Source organism: Oenanthe melanoleuca, chromosome 1A (genome assembly GCF_029582105.1).
Source record: "Oenanthe melanoleuca isolate GR-GAL-2019-014 chromosome 1A, OMel1.0, whole genome shotgun sequence".
NCBI classification, from domain to species: Eukaryota; Metazoa; Chordata; class Aves; order Passeriformes; family Muscicapidae; genus Oenanthe; species Oenanthe melanoleuca.
Window position 1 is genome coordinate 37122209 of NC_079334.1, and position 22980 is coordinate 37145188.

Consider the following 22980-nt stretch of genomic DNA (forward strand, 5'->3'; position numbering starts at 1 on the left):
CTTTTTGGATTTTCATTTTCATAACATATGCATGTTTTCTAATCAACAACTATGATGCCAGAATGTGTGCACTACATGCTTTCACAAAGCAGTCATATCCAAGATTTGGATTCATAAGTACCTATGAAGACTGAATAAGCAAGAGTGACACAACTCAGTTCAAAAAAATGAAAGGCCTAAAGAAGTGCCCTGAACTTTCCCAGTGCAAGCACAGTAGCCTTAAGTTTCAGCCTCTGACAAACCTCAGACACCTTCTCTTCTCCTTGGCCATGGGGAATCCCAAGTACTGCAGAGTGTCAAATATCACCTGAAACACTGGAGCCCCCTCAAACCCTCCATCCAGATGTTTTTTTCTCTACAATTGCATTCAGTGATAATCTCTGCATATGAGTTCATGCTGGCTATGTTTCTGTATTATTTTGTGACTCAATCTTTTGAGCTGCAAATTTCTGTAACTTCTAGATAATAAGAAAGAGGTTGATGTAGTTTTAAAATACCACACTAAAACTCTGACTTCTGCATATGGAAAACTAACTGATTTGATTTATATCAGCTAGAATGAACAAGCTTGCCCCTTGCCCATCCATTTTGTTAGCATCTGATGGCTATATTGAATGCCCATTTTCTCTCATAAAGAATTAATTCCAGAGACTGCTGGAGATGCCAAAACTTTATTACCATACTAACCATGACTATATCAAAGCAGCACTCACAGCACTCACAGAAAATTCTATCAGTTACACAACAGGGTCTTGTCTTTACTTGGGACTGAAGTCTCCAGAATTTACCCTCCACAGCTACACAGTTTGTGCTTTTTTCCTGATGAACTTCCACAGTGGAAAACATACACTTGAAGCCAGGGGTGGTAGCATGTGCAGAGTACACTACATTAATTCTTCATATTTATATGATACTCTCTTTCACAAATCACTGCACAAACCAGTCACACTTTCATTACTGTATGCCAGCTGTGCAATTTAATGGATAGTGAAGTAGCACCACCTGGCAGAGCACATCAGCATATAAGGTCCAAACAGTAGCTCTGCTGTTAATTTTTTATTATTGAACTTCAAAAAGGCCTTGCAAACAAGAAACCAAAACAAACGGAATACTGATGCTCTGAAAACTCTGCAGACCTCCATGTGAGCTGTCGATTCTGAGGTACTACTGGCTAAAGCAGACAAGTTGTCTCCTTCATGAAGAGTCCCTATTCATAAGTTAGCCACCATCTCCTAAACCAGCAATCCTCAAACTGAAGCTCACAATGTCAAAGTTCATTTTATCTTCCCATCGCTCCTATTCTCCCCTGCAGTTCAAGCAGCTCTTTGCAGGAAGCAGTGGAGAATTGCAAGGGGATAAACTGACTTATGTTCCTCCTCCAGCTAATACATCTCTACCTAAAAGTATGCAAAATACTATTTATTGGCACTGAGAAATGAAATACAAAGTAACAATAAAAGCCCATACCTACCTGAATTTCAGCTGTCTCAGGTTTTCCTTTCTAGAAATATTTTTTCAGTTACCCATCACTTCCAAACATCAGTGGGTCACTCATAACTCGTATTTGCTCTGGGTTAAAAATAATCATTGTTTTCCTTGCTCAGCTATTTTTTTAACCTGGACCAGATTCCTGATCAGGTTCACCACTTGAACACTCAAACACAAGTCAGGGGCTGGCACTGTTTACACCAACAGCACCACAAAGAGAAATGCTCTTTGAAACCATGCCTACAGACATGTCTTTGTAGTTATTTATTGCATGTTTCAGTTAAGTAATAAGTCACATCTTACTGTCAATGAAAGGTCACAAAACGAAAGAACAGACAGAATAAAGAAGAATTCAGATTTAGGCAGGTTCTTTTTAACAGAATAATTAAAATAAAGTTATGGTTCTGACCAATCCACAGGACTTGGAGCTTAATTTTAAAGCAGTTACAACAAGCAAAATGGATACCAGTCCAACACAACAATTATCTAGAGGAGGACAGGTGAGTTCAGTTAGATAGTTCAATCAGCCAATTTGCTGCTTCAGAGCATTAGAAGTCTGCCCCAAAAGGACACAATACCCAGTCATTCGCAGATGCTGAAACTATAGCCCTTTGTGGGTAAAAACTCTGTAGTCTCTAGCAAACCAGCACCACTTGTTTAAAAACATGAAATGTAATATGACTTGGCACAAATCCCATTTAAATAACAAGCTCATAAAGCTTGCTGGCACTTACTTAGAAAAGAGTGGAAAGAAAACAAAACCTATTCTAATTCGCTCAATTCTAAGAATTAGATTTGTATTTTAAATGTAGTATTTATACATGACTCAACATCTTAAACTAGATTTCAAGTACAGAGGAATGCTAGTTAAAAACCAAATCCAACAGATAACTGACTTACTAAGCCCCTTACAGATTTACTGTCCAGGTGAAAACTCAAAGCAGTAACATACATAAAGTACTGATTTCCCTTGTTGCATTTCTCTACTCCAGCTTATTAGCATTTCTGCAGTGAACTACATATTTTATCAGCTTTTTTTGAAATAAAAAAAATATTTACTATTCAAACTCCTGCGAAGTAGTTACAGGATCTTCTCACTCCCTATAGCACACTTCAACTGCTCAGGGAAGTCCAAGGAATGATACACAAAAAGGCTAAACCAGCAACACTGAACTACCACTGTCCATGGAGAGGATTTTTACTAGTTACCAAAAGAAAATATAATAATTCAAAAGTAATTTCTGCTGAACACCCTGCCGCCTGAGACCCATGTATTTTATTGTGTGAAGAAATGCAGTAATTTTTGAGGTGCTCTCTTGTGTATAAGAGACATGGGATATTACCAGATTCCTGAGCTGTTTTATCTTAAACAAGTTCTAGGATTATAAGTTACAGTTAATAAATATTTACACACAAAAATTATTGGCTACATGGGAAAAAAAAGTTTACACTTCAAGATGAGATAACTTGATAGAATTTTTGAAAATGAAAAAACCTTTTAAACCCATTAATTATAAAAACTACCAAATAATTAAACAGAGAATAAATACATGGTAATTAATGTCTGCAATAAGATGACAAGAAAACTGGTGGAGCTTTGATGTCTTGAAGAGCTCCAAGATCAAGGTTAAAAACCTTTCTGGAATACATAATTAGGTAGAAAGTTAACAGCTTGCAATAAATGGGTGAGATGTAGTTGTCTTCTTATCAGAACACAAAGGAGTCAAGATAGGTTCATGCATGCTGGTCTTATGCAACTTATAATAAAGAATAAACACTGGCATTAAAAATCCAACCAAACAACAACAAAAAAATCCCTTTCTCCAATATTTAGACACTTTCAAAGCAGCTTCAGAATAAAAACTACATTTGAACTTGGTGCTAAAATATATTCCTGGTAAGAACTAAATTATAGCAGAACATCATGTGACATACTAGAGTGACATAAATTACAGAAGTGATTATTGAGGATCTTAAAAAATGGAACCATGGAAAAAAAAAACAATAAACATCAATACTTTGAAACTATGTGGATGTTTGGATAGGAAAATGACAATGTTTGCTATGTAGCAAACCTACAATGCCTGAAGTGTAAACTTTTAGGTTTCATTAATGTAACTGGTACTTCTGATCTTTTCTAGTGACTTTCTTTGGTATTCTTTATAATGACTTTCACCTATTCACTAAAGGAGAAAATGTCACTGGACTCCATAGGAGGAGGTTTTCCAGCAGCAAACAATTCAGACAACAAATTTTATATGACAACTGGCTCATAAAACATGATTACTGAACATAGTGTTTGTTCCTTTTCTGTCTACCTCAGTTACTTTTTCCTGTCTTTTCTACAGCACTTTTATCTCCACATACACCTCTGCTGGCAAACACCCCGAAAATAACAACTTACCCTTTTGTACCAACTTAAAGGGGCTTAGTAAATCAGTAGGGTGATCAGCAATAATCATCACACTGCCAGTTATTCTGTCAGGTGGAGACAGCATCAGATGGAGCCAGGTGGCTAAAGGATCAGATGGAGCCAGGTGGCAGGACCTGAGGCAACTAAGGCCAGGACCTTTTGTTTCCAGGACACTGGAAAGAATCTCTGAACAACTCACTGATGGTCTTACCTATGCTGTTGAGAGGTTTTCTTTCCGTCACAGTCCTCATCTCAATTCCTTGCACCCTCTTGTCTCAGGACACCTCATCTCAGTTATCTGCCTCTTTCTCCATCTTCTTTGTTCAGTTTGTCCCTTGCACATACCAGGGAATTTGCTACCACCATTACTGTCCATCTACAATCACTTATATAATGTAGTTTTCTTGTTGTGCATGCCTATCTCACCCATTTAGACTGTACTCTAAAAAACAGTTGGTTTATACTGCAGCTATTGCAGCAGATGTGATTGTAGCTGATCATTACACACAGTGTAAGAGACAAAAAACCTCTTGAGTCCAGCCACAGCTCCTTGGCAGGAACACCTCTTACCAGTCTAAACTGGCATCCTCATTTTATAGCACAGCTTTTGTCTGTTCCCATGCAATGAAAATATTCTCCATCCAAGAACTGGAAATGAGCAGATTGATTTCAATATGTTAAAACACTGTTATGCTTATAATACAGTGTAAGTGCCTTGTATTTCAACCTTAATCTGTGTACAAGTTATGAAGGGGTTTCATGTGCAATTCTACACCTTCAGAGGTATTACCTGATGTTGTACTGCTTATAAGCCTTCTAAGCCTAAACTGTAAAGACACAAAACACACATTTCATGGGTACAGACTTAAAAGGGAAAGTGTACAGCTTGTCAGTAAACTTGGCTTAAACAAAGCTTCCTAAGAAACTACAGCTACACCTCATTTACAGTCAGTACAGTGCTGACAAATCCACTTTCTTATTTTTATGTTTAAAAACTTTGTCTGCAGTCGTTCACGAGGGAAGAAAATATAATGGTGGAAGACGTTGAAATAAAGAGACTCTCAAGACATGTGGTGCCAATTAGTTTATTTTTCTTACAGAAACTGTGTTCTTAGAGATAATACAACTAGCAAGTCCAAAGATCCATATTTAGGAGACTCAATCATGTCCTAAGTATTAATTGTTTTAAATATTGCATATTAATAAAGTGTTTTAAATATTTTCTGTAACTGTTTTTAGAGCTTTGCTCATACATACTAAGGTAAAAGAAGCACCCTCTCACAAAGTCACCTTTCCTTACAATCTGAAGGCTTAACAAAACAAAGTCTATGTAGCAAAGAGAAAAGGTCAGTGAACAGAATATGCACCCATCAAACATTTCAAAAAATTTACTGGATGGCAAATGAAGTTGAGCACTAATCAGTATTGATTACACTGTAAGTAACTAGTGAGAGCTTTAATGAGTAGTCTTTAGGATGACTTACTTCTACCAAATGCACGAAAATTATCTCAACAATCTGCCCAAGTGGTCCAAAAATCTTGCAATTTTGGATATAGGCATGTTTTGGAAACACACCAGCAAGTGTACTTGACCGGTTCAAAAAACTTTGGTCATTACTTGTATTGAATATCCATTAATTACCTACTCCCATAATACACAGAATTATTCCAATTAACAGCCTCTAAGGCAAGAAGTTCAATTGTTACTCAAACTACACAACAAACTAGCAGAAGGATGTGTTCATTTGTACTCATTGATGAGTCCTTGAGCATGTAGTTTCTCTTTCCCGAAGCTTTACTATACACCAGAACCTCCCATTACCCAGTGTTACTGATTTCAAGCAGGGCAGATTTTACATGTGGTCTTACCATACATAAATCCAGTATTTGCTCTCCTAACTCTCAAATAGCTTGTTGGTCTTCACTTCATAAAAATGAACAGCCTCTTTGAGATTTCTATAAACTTCCAAGGCACCAGCTGCCTGCCTATGCCTCCATCTCACCACTGCTATTGCTGCCTGTGCTAGCTAGATAAATCCTCCTACCTATAAAAATCAAGATGGACCCCCAAAAAGTTGTATCAGATCTGTGAGAACTAAGAGAAAGATTACCATTTTGTACTGAATTAAGAGACAGTCCCCTCAAACCACCACTTAAAAACAACCAGACAAATTAACAATAGCACAGCCATGTATATCACACTCTGCATTTTCCCATAAAAATTTACATATATATACAATATAAACCATTAAGGGATGCCATTAAAATTTAAATGTATTTTCCAAGTCAGCCCTTAAATTTATTCCTTAAAGTTATTCCCAAGTCATTCCTTAAAAGCCACACCTTCAATTACCAGAAACTGATTCTTCCAAATTCAAAATACTGAGGTAGTCTTGCTTATTTAGTCTATCCAGAAAAAAAAATTAGTACAAATAGCGAAGCCACATGTTGTTAATAACATCTAATTAACACCACAAGGTTCCTACTGATTCACTGCAACCCCAGAAACCTGGGGTTTCTGGTGTTTTCATGAAACAAGGATGGATAGGATGTTTCTGGGAAGAACAGAGAAAATAAGAGAACAGCTGTGTCTAATAATACCCCTCACATTCAGGAAAGCTACAGGTTAACCATTAAAAATTTAAGTTTCTTGTAGCAATCTTTCAATCATTCTAAATTTAAAAGTGAGGAGAAATCCCAAATAATTCTGCATTTCAATATATTCTGCACATTCAAGGACAACACTAATCTTGGCAGAATGTACTCAAAATTTAAATTATTCTGCAGGTAGCAATAAGTATTTAACCTGAAAAGGAAATACAAAGATTAAAAGAAAATGTGTGCGTCTTCTACTCTTACAAGCTCTTGTTAATAAGGGCCAAATTCTTTGTCAAAGATTTGAACATTACAGCCAGACAGCTTTCAAACAGTTGAAACTGTGAAAGCTCTTTTGACATTATACTGAAGATTAAAGCTAAACTTTTAAAAGTTGAGTTTCTTTTAAATATTCTCTTTCATAATTTAAAAAAAAAAAAAAAAAAAAACACACACATGACATTAAATGTGTCCCAGAAGCCATATTTAAGTACCTGTGATACAGGAATGAATGGGAGGTAGGAAGAAGGATGTAAAAAAATTCCATAAACAGAAGAAATTCAGTTGTATTCTACTCAATATAATTTTCATTAAAAGAAGTACTTTAACCACAGTGTTTGATTGTAGTTATATATAGGGAGTAATCCAAGATGACTGTACAATTTTAAAAGAAAAAAAAAAAAGCCAAAACATGAATATTGGTAATCAAACAGTTGTGTAACACTCACTAAAGATTAAGTTGGGCTGCTCCATAAATTTTTACACTGCCAACTTCTGCTTGCTTGCCTGAGAAAAAAAACCAACTAATTTTTTACCAGTGTTGTGAAATCACAGGGAAATCCAAATGACTCAATACCAATATTTACATACCTATGTCCTGCTCCACTTGTTCTTCTTTATATGTTGACACTGAAGCCCAAAAATGCCAAAAATAATTATTTTCAAAATGTGTAGTTTTCTCTACTGCAATTAGTCTACTAGAACTGACATAATAAGAGGTAAGAAGTAATTTAAAAAAACATCATTTTAAAACCAAGCCTATGTTCCTGAGGTAATATAAAGTTAGTTCATAACAAGGGTGTATCATTTCCCCACATGTATAGAAAAATAATTGTATGTGTATCATTATAATCTAAAATGATACTACCAGAATTTGCTAAAATAAATTTATCTGTGTATCAATTCTACAGAACGCTACAGAAAATCTAAGGGAAAAGAAACCCATCTGTAGCCTCTGAAACTGCTTTCTTTTAACATACATTATGCAAAGTTAAGTTCATATAAAGGTGAAGTTATATGCAAAGTGTAAATCTATTTAAAAGTTGGGAAGCTTTATACATAAAAAGTACAGTATTTCACTTGCAGCATCAACAATTTTATTGATAAGACTTATTAAATCTAGACTTAGACATGCAGCTTCTTGGTATTTTAAAACTTCTAACAGTGTTATTTCTAACTTCCATTTACACTGCAGTGTAAGTGTCAAAAATTTTGCACAAATATAGCTTCAAAAATTCCTAAATATTTAAGAACAGGATTAATGACAATTTAGCCAGTATATATTTTTTTTCTTACAGAAGTGCACTTAATTTTGCATTTTGCTTAAAATAAGAACACAAATCCTCATTTAAGTGTACAAGTTAAGATTAAGCTTCTGAGAGTTAAGCCATTTCAGCTGACTGATGGAAGTCATTCCCATTATTTCTCAAGAAGTCAACTATGGATATCAAGTTTTAAATTACATAAACACTCAGCATGAAACCTTTGGAAGTTTGTCATTTTCTAAGCCTGATCACTAAAGTATTCACCAAGCACAGCTACAAATTGAAAGAATTTTGTCCTCCCATCTGTGAAAGATAAATAGGAGAAAAATTAACTCAGAGCAAGAACATAAACTTTAAGCCTTCACATTTCATATCTGATTTCTAATGACAGTGCAAGATAAATGATTTGCTTTCTCCTTACAGTTACTACCATCCTAGTTTACTGAATACCAGTTTAAAAACTTATTACACTACTCAGCTTTTAACTTGCAAGTTAAAAGGATATATTTGAAATTATAACTACGTATTGTCTGAAAATATTTTGGCACTGGCACAGAATCTGTAAAGAATTGCCCAAACTTTAACTTAATTATCCTTTTACAAGAACTGTGGTTTGAGAAAATACAACAACTTCATAAACATAATAATCACTAAGAGTGATTGCCTTTGGCAGTAATGTCCCAAAGCAAGTTTGGATATCCAAGATAAACCATGATTCCCATTCTTTCTCTCTGTACTTTTCAGTTAATATAAAAATTCAAAAGCAAATTAAAATGGTGTGTCTAACACTGTACAAGCAAACAAAACACAAGTTTCTGTCAGAGCAACATATTACCAACAATAATGAAACCAGTCAACAAGAGTATGTTACAGAAACTGAAAAAAAGCTGAAAAGTTACATTATTTTTTAGAACAGAAATAGAAAGGAACTGATGGAAGTTTAGATGCAGTTACAGAAGCAGTGTGGAATAATCATTATGCTACTTACAGTGTACTTCAATCCCAGATATACTACCCATTTACTGTAACCCCCTTGTATATACTGGAAGACACTCAAAAGCACAGAAGCCACTCACTTATCCCTGCCTAAAAACACTGCAGGTATTTTGAAAGCAATTTAGAACTAAGAAACATGATAATTAGCTAACACTAAGACAGTAAAACACTGTAATTCAAATTCTATATGCAATAGGTAAGATAAATTAAAGCAAGCACACACAATTCTCAAAAATCAAGCTTCTCCAACTGATTTCATGTCCCCTTTCTTTATCTTCCCATACATTTCTGTGCTGATTCATTGCCTTACCTTATCTTGACCAGTTCCTATAACTTCTGTATTAACTCACCAACCTTTAGGCTGCTCACCTATGCAAAATACTGCAAGTTTTCACAAGTCCAGTTCTACATTTGAATTGGATGTGTTCTAATAGCTGATCATTAAAAGAAGCTAATTATTACTGTGTTTGTAAACCTATGTGCTTTGATACTACTGTACAACTCCAAGTAAATTACTTAACTCTGATCATTTTCAATATTGGTAAACAAACATCCCCACACTCCTTCATAAATTCCAACCCATTTATGCTAACTATCTGAATATGCAGCTCAATTTTTGTACATTACCCCCTAAACTACAGCAGGAGAAAACTGTTTGGTTTAGTTGGAAGTCAATACTTTTTAACAAGGAGGACTTCTAATTTACATTATTTCAGTATCTGGTATATACCTGTAACATCTCGAGAGGGAAGCAAAATGTAGTGCAGAAGAGAACAGAAGCAGTTAGAAAACTTTTAAATAATACATGATAGAACCACAAGAAGATTATATTCATACCTTGCTTCTGCTGTGCCTGCTAGTAAAAGCCTGTAGTATGATGCAAGAAGGGCTGCTTGTAAAATTTTGAAACCTGCCTAGTGCTGCAGGCTGATATAAATTCTCCTGCTGCAGCAGTGGCTCTTGCAGGCAGTCCTATTACACCTTCAAACAGGACCATGAGCATGTTAACTTTGCCCTTTCTAACAGCCCCACACAGCAGCAGCATTTATCAATTAACCCCAGTGGTGTAATTTTTCTATTATTCAACCTAAATTGCATTAATTCTTGACTGCTGAGGCAATATATTTTGTCTATTACATTCACTGAACTATGACCAAACTGGATAGAACAAATTTGCACGGTTATTTGTATGGTTACATTAATTTCAGCCATTTTTGTAACTTACTATATACCGAAGCAAGAGCAAATCTAGGCTTCCTTGATGCTCATCAAATAGCCTAGGGAACAAGAAGCAATCATGAGATTCTAAAATCTCAGTCTGCTACTTGTGTAGTACCGTACATTACTCATTTGAGAGTTTCCCTAGGGAATCTTCTAAAGTGGACACTTTTCAGAAGTCTCATTACATTTTTAAGTGTTTACAATCTCTGCCAAGTCACTGCTATAGACTTATGCCATCAATTGTGAAATACGACCTTAGCTGAAGCACATCTAGTAGCTTTGTTAGTTAAAAAAAGCACTAAAATAGATTTATAATTAATGCTTAAAATCCATATGAAAAGCTGAAAAGCACCACAAAACCCACTAGCACAATGTGCACATTAGGCACAGTCTAATGTGTGCCTGGAAATGCACACACTTCATAGAGAAGCTTTTACAGTTTTCCTGGAAATAAAATGAAGTTCTGGGAAATAGCAACCACCATCACCGATAAATTCACTGTATTCACTAGGTGCCAGCCCCCCACCAAAATCCCCACCTTATTCAGGAGACAAGCACTGAGCCACTCAGGAATCAGCTGCTAAACTGCTGCAGTTTACACCTTAATGGCCTCTTAAAGCAAACAAACAAGAATTACCATAAGGCCATACTGTAAACTCATTTACAAACAGTTTAATCATGCATGTGCAAGAGGACTGCAAAACTAACTGTACAAAAAAGTGCACTACCTGTCCCAAGATATGCCATCATCATTTCTGTCTTAAAAAACCCAAACTTACTGATATCCAGTTTAACTGTTAACACTTCAGCCAAGTGTACAGCTGCTGGGCAGAACTGTGCTATTCAAATAAACTAAAAATATAGTTAGAGAAAGGAGGAATGAGCTACTCCCTGCGTATCTGCACCAGCAAAAAGGTTTCAGGCCTTGAAAATAAAGTGTTTCTATTAAAATATTTAAAAAAAGCAAAAGTCCCAAATTATCTAATATTTAGCAAAGAATAAAGGATATCCAGCTTCTAGATTTCTGAGATTTTTGCCAAATTTCCATTTAATAATGGTTTTGCTTTCACTACTAACATAAGAGTAATATATTCACAAATACAGATTTGAAGCCCAAAAAAAGTTTAAATAAAATCTGTTATTAGGATTAGCCTATCAGTATCTCAGCAAATAGCTTTTAACAAACAAAATTCAGCATGAAACATTTTTAGTTATAATTTTTGGTAACAATTTTAGTTGCATTTTATTCACAACTCTAGACTTGTATTTCAAAGATAGCACGTCCTCATTCTTTCTAGTTTTATGTTCTTTTTACCTGTCGCTATGTAGTTACAAAGTTTCCTCCAACTACCCACTTCAAAACAGTTGATTCACACAGAAAGGTAATCAATTATGTGACTTTGGTGAAATAGTCTGGTATTGGAATTAAAGAATGTAAACCAAGATCTTCCTGAAATCACTGTCAGACCACAATATCACTGTTTGAAGTACTATGTAAAAAACCCACTTCTGTTGTTCACCACTGCTAGACTTTATTATTCCATGATCAGAAGTATTCTTCTGTGATACATCCTTGTTCGATTTGAAGTCAAGATTATAGAAGGAACATTTCCCTAGTACAGCACATTCAAGCAATAATATTTCATACAGAAGAAACCTGAAGAGTAACTACTTTACAAGCTCACTAATACAGTATGATAGGACCCTACTGAGAAGAATCCAGTGCCTCCCTCCTTAAGGCACTGCTGGCTTCAGAAGTCAGCACCAATGAAATAGTACCACTGCATCCAGTCATCAATTCAAGAGCAGTCTGGCATGTCACATAACAACTGATTCCATCTCTACTTATCAGCATAAAGTATCTCCTGCTGGTCAACTTTTAATCATTTATTTAGAGAGAGTACTCCACTCATCATTAACTACTTCAGTCTGTCCTGAAGGCTTCAGCTGAACCCATTTCTTCTCTTCAGACATCATTCTACAACTTCAAAAAAGCATCCTTCCTATGGAGAGCTTATAACCAGTAATGCTAAACTGATATTGTAATGGCACAATCAAACCTTCAGAGAATTAATATTAATGTGATACTTCTGACAGTGTTAAACTGCTTTTCACTTTGATATGAAACTATTTTAAAACCATACCATTTACAATTAATAAGTTACATCCATTTAACAAATAGAATTCTATATTACAACTGAAATAAGAAATACGAACCCTTCAAGACAAGTAAATTTAAATTTAGCAGACGTACATGAAGTTGTGCTCTACAGGACTAGTGAATAGGGACTTAACAGAATAATGAACTGTAAAGCAGAAATAAATATATATTTATTAAGCAAATGCACTGACACTTAGGGACTAAAATCATTATAAAAGAAAACACATTTGTGAAGGTCAGATGATCAACATAACACTGTAGGCAGAGAAAATCCAAGACAAATAACTTGAACTTTAGATTTTGAAGAGCACTTTGTTGTACTTTACTAGTAGAAATATTTCAAGGCCCTAAGTGGCCATAAGTATCTTAAAATAAGAGTCATAATGTACACTTAAACCCAAAGAGTCCTACAGAAACTAGAAGCTTATCTAAGTTTCTGGTATATGTTGTACCTCTGAGACAAAACAGACATTGCTCTAGAACTATAGAGCCACAGGACAAGCTGGAAATGCTCTCCCAGTCTCTGTTATCAGAAAAAGTTCTGGAACTTAGACAGGGAGAATGTAAGTACTGACCAAGAAAGGTTCACCTCGCTACTAAAACAAAAAAAGGGGAAGAAAATATAAAAGTATAAAAAAGTTTGTCTGAGGTCTATGTAGCACCTTCTCTTTTCATTATTTTCATTTCCTCTATACATCCTTTTCTAGTCCAGCAATTTTTAGGAATGGAGTAGCGCAACTGACCAATTGGTATGTATTACTCAGAATTTCTCTAATGATAGGGATAACAATATTGTTAATAAAATAAATGAATAAATACCACAAGGCTCAAGCTTAGAGAACAATTTACTGGACTAGATTTAATATTAGTTTCTTCATTACGTTTTATGATCTAAAAAGTCATAACTAAATGCCTTTTAATAACAAAGATTAACATAATGGCATCCTTCCTAGGAAAATTGTAAGTGCAGAGGAAGCTCTTTCAGGAACTGAATACTATCACCTGAAAGTTGTACAGCAAATGAAGAAAGAGATAGCTGTCAGAGAGATAAGAAGGCAAGATTCACATTCATACTGAGATCTGAACATTTGCAAATTAAGTGCTTTTTGTAGCCCTAAAGTAGCAGACAACTATTTAAGAATTTAAGACTTGTCCAGTCTAGCTGCACAAATACAGTATAGTCTGACAGGAAATATCGAGCTTACTTTAGTACTAACAGTGGTACACCTGAGAGAATGAACACTCTAACCATCACTACCCTGGTCCTTTTACATTTATGGCAATACAAACTGATGAGCAACACATACACTGCATTCTCAATTTAATGCTATGAAAGTCTACTCATCAGGTTTTAAGAGAATAAAAAACATAAGGCAGGTGCCATGACACAGGAGAGATTCACAATGTTTTAACTACATTATCCTAAAACATTTCTAAGTCACACAGCATGTTTTATCTCTTATAATTAGTTTATTTTTTCACCAAAAAAACTCAAATTACAAGTGGCCGCAGCAGTTTACCTTTCTCCAAAATAAAAAACTTTTGAAAATCACAAACAAAATGCCACAGAAACCTTGGGACCAAAACTTCATGAAACATGAAAAACATATTTAAGAGTGACTTGGCTTTCCTTAAAAACAAACAAACAAACAAACAAACAAAAAAAAAAAAAAAAAAAAAAAAGTATTACCTCTGTTAATATTAGCATTAGTTCTGCAATAGGTCAAGTATATGACATAGCAGTTAATATTACTTTGATTGCCAGTTTAATTCAATTCTTATATTATTTCAGTAAAAGCTGCAGATTATATCTGCATCACCAAAGAAACCTGCCAAGTGCAGAAAACAGTATTTACTAACTGAAATCACATGATACTGAATGCCCACAAAATATGACACTGTATTCACCACAGATTTTAAAGCATGCCACTGGTGCACTTTACTCCAAAGTAAAATCACTGGACACATAAATCAGATTTAACAGATATACAGTAATATACATTTCCCAAGTACCTATAAGAAAAGATCCAAAGGTAACATGTATCCTTGTCTGCTTATATAGTTTAAAAAGTTATTTATCTGTATAAGCAAAGAGACAACAGGATGCTCTAATACCCAAGAAGAAAGGTCAAAGGTATAGTCATTTTCTCTTGTAATAGTATTAACATATATAACATCTCAGAAGTTTTGTAAATCAAAGTATGACATGGAACATTAGTAAAGACATGGGAGAGGGGAGAGGGGAAGAAAACATGACAGATACAAGTGCCAAAAGTAGCAAGGAAAAAGACTATGATGCAGAAATACAAGATGCGGGTCTTTGTATTCAAATACAATAAGCCAGCTTTAGCTTGATGAGGAAAGTAGCAGTCAGACTACTGAAAAATCACAGCAGCTGTATTTTGAACAGATTGCAGAGATAGGAATATCAGCAGAGGGAGAAGGTACTTCAAGTACTCCAGATGGCAGATACAGAAACTTCATTTGCAAAGACAGAAAAAGAAAATCTGGTCTTGAAAATGTTATTTGGACAAGGAAGGAGTATATGAATAAAACATGACTGCAGACTCAAGGAGAAGAATAAAAAGAAAGGGCTATTCCCAAACAAGTGCCCTCCCTGGGTGAGGGAGGATTATTACACTGTCAGCAGCATTGCAAATGGCAGGCAAATGAGTTGAGTTTGAGAAAAGATAAAGAGCTCTGAAACATTCAAAAAGTTTATGATGATAAAAAACACTTAATGGAAATGCAGGACTGAATGACGACACACAAAAAGCCATGAAATTCTACAAAGTTTACAGCAACCTAAATATAGGAGATGCAGAGATTTCTACAAAATTGCACACTTTGGGATTAGTGGGAAGAGGGTGCAGAAGTGGGAAGATGCTTGCAGCAAAGAGCCTTCAAAGGCAGGAGAGAGTCAAGGCTGTGACAGCCAGGCAAGTTTCCCTACATCGTATGTCCTCTCATTCCCAAAAAGCTAGCAGCTTAGTTACACATTTTATAAAAAGCCCAACTACACTTTGAAAATTTAAATTTAATTTTTAATTGTATTATTGTACCACCTGACAGATGCACAAAAGCAACTACTTTTAATTATGATTTTTGTGGTGATTTAAAAGCAAGACCATACTTTATTTAAACTAAAGTTTGTGTTCTAACTACATGCTTCAATCAGTGTGGAGTTATTAAAAAATACAGAGAGCTAGAATGTAATGGTTCCCTGAAAAGGCTAAACTTGTTGAGTGACATAAAGCAGAAAAAAAAAGCCCCCTTGTGTTTCAGTAAGATTTTCTTAAAAGAAAAACAACAACTGTGCTTTAAAGGAGTGATTCAAAGAGATTAAAAAAAAAAAAAAAAAAAAAAAAAAGAACAAGCCCTACAACAAATGCTACGATGTCAGAAGAATTTTAGCATACTGCCCTGAAGAAGTAGCCCTCCCTGGGTTTGCTTGGTATCTTAATTTGCCTTTGGTTTCAAAACCCTAGGCTTGCCAAGAGCTATTCCTTTCAAAACCTCAGGAATTCCATTACTAGTTTTAAGCTAAATTAAAAGAAAATAGAAGCATTCAATGCATGGCAAAAGTATGCACAAAGTGTTTGTTGATACTCATAAATAGACTGAAAAATTTAGCCATGTCTGAAGGATAACTGCTGCACAGTCAACTCAGTTTTGCTCTGCCACGCTGCTAAGCAAAAAACTACTGCTGTCAGTTCAGAGGAGCTCAGCATAAGATTGATACATTGCTACCAAGATCGAACACAGCACTAGGTCAGTCATTTCTCACTTCAAGTTTAAATATAAACTAAAGTTTGCATTTCTGCAGGAGAAAAAGAGGAAATAGTGAGAGTTCCCTGTTTACAGCAACTGCTTCAACATCTCCCCATTAGGGAAAAATGTCTCACTGTCCTAAAGCACAGCAAATCTAGTCAACTCTCCACCCTGTTGAACATCTTGCAAGTAATGAAATAAAGACATTTCATCTCAGAAATTCACCTAGTATTATGCTGATGAATATCTTTCCAATGTCCACACAGTTGGATCTGTCTCAAATCATATTTTATGATTGTCAGCAAGCAGTACTACAATCACATTTGCCCAGTAAATAATAGTAAGAATGAAATGCCCCCACCTGTATATTGTGCCAGGTGTCATACACAGGAAGGTAATATCCCTGTGGAAAGCATTTAAGAAAATCTTCATGAAAGACAAATGCTTCATCTGTGTCAAGGTGGGCAATCCCAGAAGATAAGAATTACTATGCATTTAACTTCTTTGACAGCAGTGACAGGAGAACAGTGAAAATATCAACAACACTATTTTAAACTGATCTCTCTCATGAGAGATCAAAGATCTCTATCTTGCATTAGAAACACAGGAATCCAGGTATATGTGATGGAGAGTTTATTTTACCCTTGGAAAGGCAGGAAATTAAAGCAACTTTTCACCAGAGTCAGCAGCACCCAGTACAGATCAGTACAGAAACCATCACCACCGTGTGAATGACAGCAGCAGCATCTCAACCCTGCCAGGACCAAAATCACTATGAAGAAAGGCCAAGGAACAACATGGGATTCCAGTCTATCCTGACTTGGGCATACATACAGGAAAACTATCACCATCTCAGATATGCCAACTGCCCGACAGTATTTTACATTTGCTACAAGCACAGACAATTAATACAGCATTTGTGAGTTGGATTTTTCTCAACAGAAAAGTAAACAATACATGTACAAGAAAAAGCTGAATATCAAGATATATTTGAGCATCTTTTCCATAACACACATGTTTATCATAAATAAAGGAAAGAAAGAGAATCAGCTTAAAACCTACATTTGGGGTATTTTTTAAAATCCTGGTCCAAAAATGTACCAACACATGTGTTTCTATCTACAGCCAAAACAGAACCTAAACATCTATTAAAAAAAAAACAAAAACAAAAACAAAAAACAACAAAAGAAAAACAAAACAAACAAAAAGCCCCCAGTTCCATGAAAAGAAACAGCAGGTCTAGTAACTGGCTGACTCTAGAAATTGAAGTAAATAAAGGCCATCCAGCATGGTCAGGTACGATTGCAATGACATGCAACACAATGACTTTACACTTGCAGTATCTGAGAGGAACACACTGCCTAACACAGATACTAGTATTACCTTGTTGACTGAGATTCAAGCAAAAAGTTCAGAGATTACCCTGGACTGCCTGAGAAGTCAGTGACAGATTACATATCACTCCTGTGACAAGGAGCTTCTCATCTCACTACTCCACATATGGATGTAAAAGCATTTTAGAAAAAGAACAAAATAAAACATGAATTAAAGTACTCTGAGACATGAGAAGGAAACAGTCAGTAATCACAATGCCATTTCCACTAATTAGAAAAGAATGCATATAGTCAGTCCCAAGCATGCAATAATCATGAATTTTTATTGTATAAACATCAGAAATAAGTTATTAGTTCTTTTTATTTAAGCCAAGAGGTAATTATTTCTGTTGTCATTTAAGGCTTGAGGGGAAAACTGAAATTGTGGAGAATCCCATGGTTGCAGGAAGAGGGAATTCAATAGTGAACTAAATTCACCATCATGATTGTTGCCATCCTGCCAGATGCAGTGAAGACGAAGCTTTGAAAAGTGCACTATAGCTGAAGAATCCATGACATACATACTCAGACATTTGTATGCACACATACTTATATGAGAAAGCACCACACACCTGTTTATCACCAGCTCAAATTTAAAAAGATTTGTCACATCTAGCACTGATTACACAGAAGGGCCAACAACAAAAGATGATGTTTAAGAGGGGAAAACTGAAAGTTTATTACAACTGCTGTTCTACAACTCTTACACAACCAAAATACCATCTGCATGCCCTACATGAAATTAGACATCTCTGGACAGTAGTTTTCAGCCAACAGTTCCTCAAATAATTTTTATTAAAAAAAAAAAAAATACAAAAACAAAAACAAAAAAAAACAGTAGCAGACAAAAAGGAAACCCATCACATTTTTACAGAAAACGTTACTTAAAAGCTGCAGATAGGTCATCTCTTCCAGAAGGAGCTCCTGCCCAGTTACTCATCACCACTGAGCAAAGAGACACTACCACCCATACAGACTTGCAACAGAGTGAATCATGTAAAAGCACACTAATCCACTCTGGGAAAAATTAATCAAGGTAACTGACCAGAGAAGGTAGGCTGAGCTAATACTGTCCATTTAATGGCTGATTATGCCTAAAGCATGTAACACTCAGCCACAAAGCATATGGCTTCTCTGGTGGAAAGGATTATTACACATGGTAATCTATGGCAGAGGAGAGAGAAATGGATAGGGGACACTGTATCTACAATTTTCCCAGATTTTAGAGGAGAAAAAAGAAAGATAAAAATCAATGCCTATCCATATCCTGAAACATTTACTACAACCTCTATGATAGGCTGAATAAGACAGATTTTGCAAGCCACTGACGATTAGAGTTACTTAGGAAGAGAAGTCACAGATGGCCTCCCCAGAAATTGTGAAGTTAGAATGTGTATCTTACATCAGCCTAATAACTTTTATAGATTTGTTCTGTGTCTTTATCTTCTTGTTACTGCAAAATACACTGCCATTTTCTTAGTAAACACTGATCACTAATTTTCCTTATTTAAGTCTTTTAAATTCGAAAATTCAATATACATGCCAAACAAATTCATTTGTGCAGTAATTTGATGAACACCAGTTGTATGAAACAATAGGTACCAAATTTTTTTTTTAAATTAGTTACTATACAAAGGCCAGATTCTTACCCCCAAATCCCTTCAAAGCACATAATGAAATCAGACACACAGTACCCTGGTTGAAGGGGTCTTAGAAGCAAATATTCCCGTGAACCATAACCAAACTCTCTTCAAATGCACCTGTACCATCCTAACTTCACAGAACCAGGCCAGTATCAAATATACTTTACACTGGCATACCGTGTCACTGTCACCCAAAGAAACAGACACACCCTGCTCCCCTTGCTGCTTGCTTCCATCCCCATCTCTGCGCCAGCACAAATGTTTGTGCAGCAAACTGATCCAGCTCAAAGCGAACCCTTCCCTGCCTGCCCCTCCCCCAGGTTAGCTCAGCCCTCAGCCCAGCTCACCACACAGCCATACAAGTATTTGCCTGCACAAAGGAGGAAGCAGCAGAGCAGGGTGGAAGCAAACAGCACCATGTTTTTCAATGGTGGAGCTGCTCTGTGCCAGCTGTATGCCAATGCAAAGCAGGAGTAGGTGGAAGGCTGGAGTCCTGCAACAGCAGCCTCACAGATCCAGGCCTGTGGTGTGCCACTCGTGCCCTTCCTTCCTGGGATCCCAGCCCTCCACTCACACAGCACTGACAGCTATGCAATGCCCAGTGAGTCCCTTCAGGGTGCCTGAGTCAACTAACTCTACCAAGAAAACAAATAGCTGCTAATTTTCAGCCAGTGCAGGTTCCTGAACCAGTTCCCACTGCAATCCTCACCAACAAAAGGAAGGAAGGATGCTGGGAAGGTGGGAGGTCCAATTTTTATCAGCTTGGGATGCTGTGGAAACACTCAGACACCACATTTTAAATTTCAACTTGTCTGCACAGCTGAATGGGACTATTTTTTCAATTTTTTTTCCTAAGATCAAACCTTATTCCAATCTTTGCAGGAACCTAAGCAGCCAGAGTCTACTTGGGCACAAGAAGCAAGAAGTGAGGCCAGTTCACTATAACAACCACCCTTCATATTCAATAAAACAAAGTTTAGTTTCTCTGACTTAATGATAGTTTTACCAGATAATTGTTCTAAACATCACTGATTAAATGACCTCAGATATTTGCATAAGAAGAATATACATGGAACAAAACCACTGCAGCCATGTTAAGTATCATCTTAACCATAGTTTAGTACATACAAGGAATTTAAATGGTTCTGATGATAAAAGTCAATAGACCTAACACAGCTCTCTACTCAGGTGTGAATTTCATCCATTATTAAAAAACTTGGTTTTGTAGTTTTGCTTAAACTACAAGTCCCAATGATCACAGAAATGAATAAAATTAATTTCAATGAGGTCATAATCAGATACCTGGATGTAGCTACTTTCAAGCTAACTTTTGAACAACTAAGTACTCTAAGTAGGAGTACAGACTGTTAGCACAATTGTTTAACTTATAAACAATGGGATTTATAACTGAATTGTTAAATTTAGCAGAGAACTATTTCCATGCATAGTAAATGTATGTTTATGCTCATCCAGTCCACAAAGAAACAATCATATAAATTCAAAAGGTAAGACATATCAACATTACAGTTCTAGAACTGAAGTGCAGAACCAGATGCTTTTTTTCAGAAAGCCAGTCTTCCCAAGTGCCACACATTGTATTTTTCCAGTTAATGAAACTCTCTTATAAAGTTAGACTCTTCCACAGACTGCCACCTGCCTATGGCAGCATTTTTCAAGACAACTAATCTTCTCTTTAACAGAAATTTCTTCTATGATGAAAAAGTGTTCCAAAGTACTCTGCCTACAAAAATTTTAGAGATGAACAGTTTATTTTGACTACAACTCACCACCAACACTTGAGACAAAACACTAAACTGGAAAGTGAGCAAAATCCTGAAAAGTTATTTAACCATATATTCAAACTGCTGGCATTTCCAAGGCATTCCTGACATGGAAGTAAATGAACTCAGGGACTCTCAGTCAAGGAATAAGATTGTCAATTTCATTCTCTTTAGTGTGGAGTTAGCAGTACTTGAACCTGAACTGGTGATTTATACTGATACAGGTTTCCTTCCAAGCATGCAGAGACAGGTGTGTTGTTCAAATGCACTTACTAACCAAGGACAACATACAATGAATTTCCCTGGCAGTTCTGCTGATTTCAACAAAAAAAACCAGAATGCTTATTGCATCTGAACCTGTATATCTTAATACCAAGCCACTTTTAACAGAGCAATAAATCTTTAAAAATTAGTTTTTCATTTCACTAAATACAAATATACTGCAGAATTAGCAGAACAGATTAAATGATACAGGTTCATGATATTGCTAATGTTAACACCATCAAAGACGTACTCAGAGAACTCTTTTTGCTCATTACACTAAACATCACTTTGTCACTAGGCCTTAAAGTTAAGAAAAAAATCCAGGACTATTTGAAAGTCACTAATAAAATACTTGTTAAAAATATTAATATCAAACCACAGTTGGCAACCTTTTCAACACTAGAAATCTATCTTGATTTCTACTCTATTTCTTCATTGCAATAACAGCATTACTTTCAACTCACAGTCCAACAACATTCCTAGTGATTTCTAATCGTGATTTTCACATCTTATGCAATGACTTCGAACAAGATGCAGTGACCAGGAAGATGCAAAAAACATGCATCCTTCTTCAAAAATTTCAAGTTTAGATGAGCACTCAAGCCAAATCAGTACTGAAACACATTTTGACGTCTGAGTGTCTTGAGATCTCCCCTTGCTACATTTACGTGTAGCGGTATGTCACAGAAGGGCAGTTTAAAACGACGAGGAAGGGAGCTCGGTACGGCTTTCATTCATACACACAGCACCCCTTCCAAGAGCCGGGAGGATTCCCTCCCCAGCCCACCGGCCCCACGGAGCTCTCAGTCAGTCTCAGGGCTCGCACCCCCAAAGCCCCCGGCTCCGCTCAGCAACGTGGAACAGCAAACACGCTTGTTTTGGCAGGCATGTGACGGACACAGCTGACCTAGAGCAAGGTGCGAGGGCTTGACAGGTGACACGGGACGAGACACAACCATCAGACACGCCGAGCAACGAGAGGCGGCCGGGACCGCTCCCCGCGCCAGACCTGCCTCCAGCACAGCCACAGCAGCGACAAATTTACCGCCTCGTCTTTTGTTTCTAAACTCGCACTCGGCTCGCCCAGCCCCGCTCCCGCGGCAGCCCAGAGCGAGCAGCGATCCCCTCCGTGCCCGGCCTTCCCCGCCCAGACACAGCCCGGCCCGCAGCCCCCCGTGCCCGTGGGGCCCGCGCCGGACCACGGGGAAGGAGAAGCAGATCCCACCGCGGGCACGTCCCAGCCCGGCCCCCGGGAGGAGCCACACACGGGCTGCTCCGGGGCCCGGGGAGCTGCGCTGGGAGGGGGCGGCAGCGGAGCCGCCAGGCACCCCGCGGGAAGGAGCCGGGGAAGGGGCGAGGAGCAGCACCCACCTGGGCCATGAGCCCCGCGCTGGCCGCCGGGCCGGGCCGCCTGTGACGGGCGAGACGGCGGCCCCGCGTCGGGCCGGGGCACGGCTGCGCCTCCGACCGCGGCAGCGACAGGGCCGCGCTCTGGGCCGGACCCTGCCCGGCTCCGCTTCCGGAGCGCGGCGCGATCGCCTTCCGGGGCAGCGCCCGGCGGGCGGGCGGACGGGGTGGCGGTGCCGGCACGGCCCGGGCGGCGGGGCGGCCACGGGCCGCGCCGGGAGCGGCGCGGGCCGGCGGGGAGGGGGGCGGCCGCGGAGCGTGTCGTACTGGTTCCTCGGGTTTAAATAAATAAATAAATAAATACATGAAACGTTAACGCTGTA

General features: G+C 37.4%; 1 protein-coding gene across 1 annotated transcript in view; it reads right to left on the minus strand.

Moving 5' to 3' along the window:
* FRS2 (fibroblast growth factor receptor substrate 2) overlaps positions 1 to 22753 on the minus strand; it is a 51231-nt gene extending 28478 nt beyond the window's left edge. The window contains exon 1 of the mRNA XM_056482106.1: positions 22622 to 22753. The gene's annotated coding sequence lies outside the window, so the exon portion shown is untranslated. The remainder of the gene's footprint in view (positions 1 to 22621) is intronic.
* Positions 22754 to 22980: the final 227 nt, after the last annotated feature.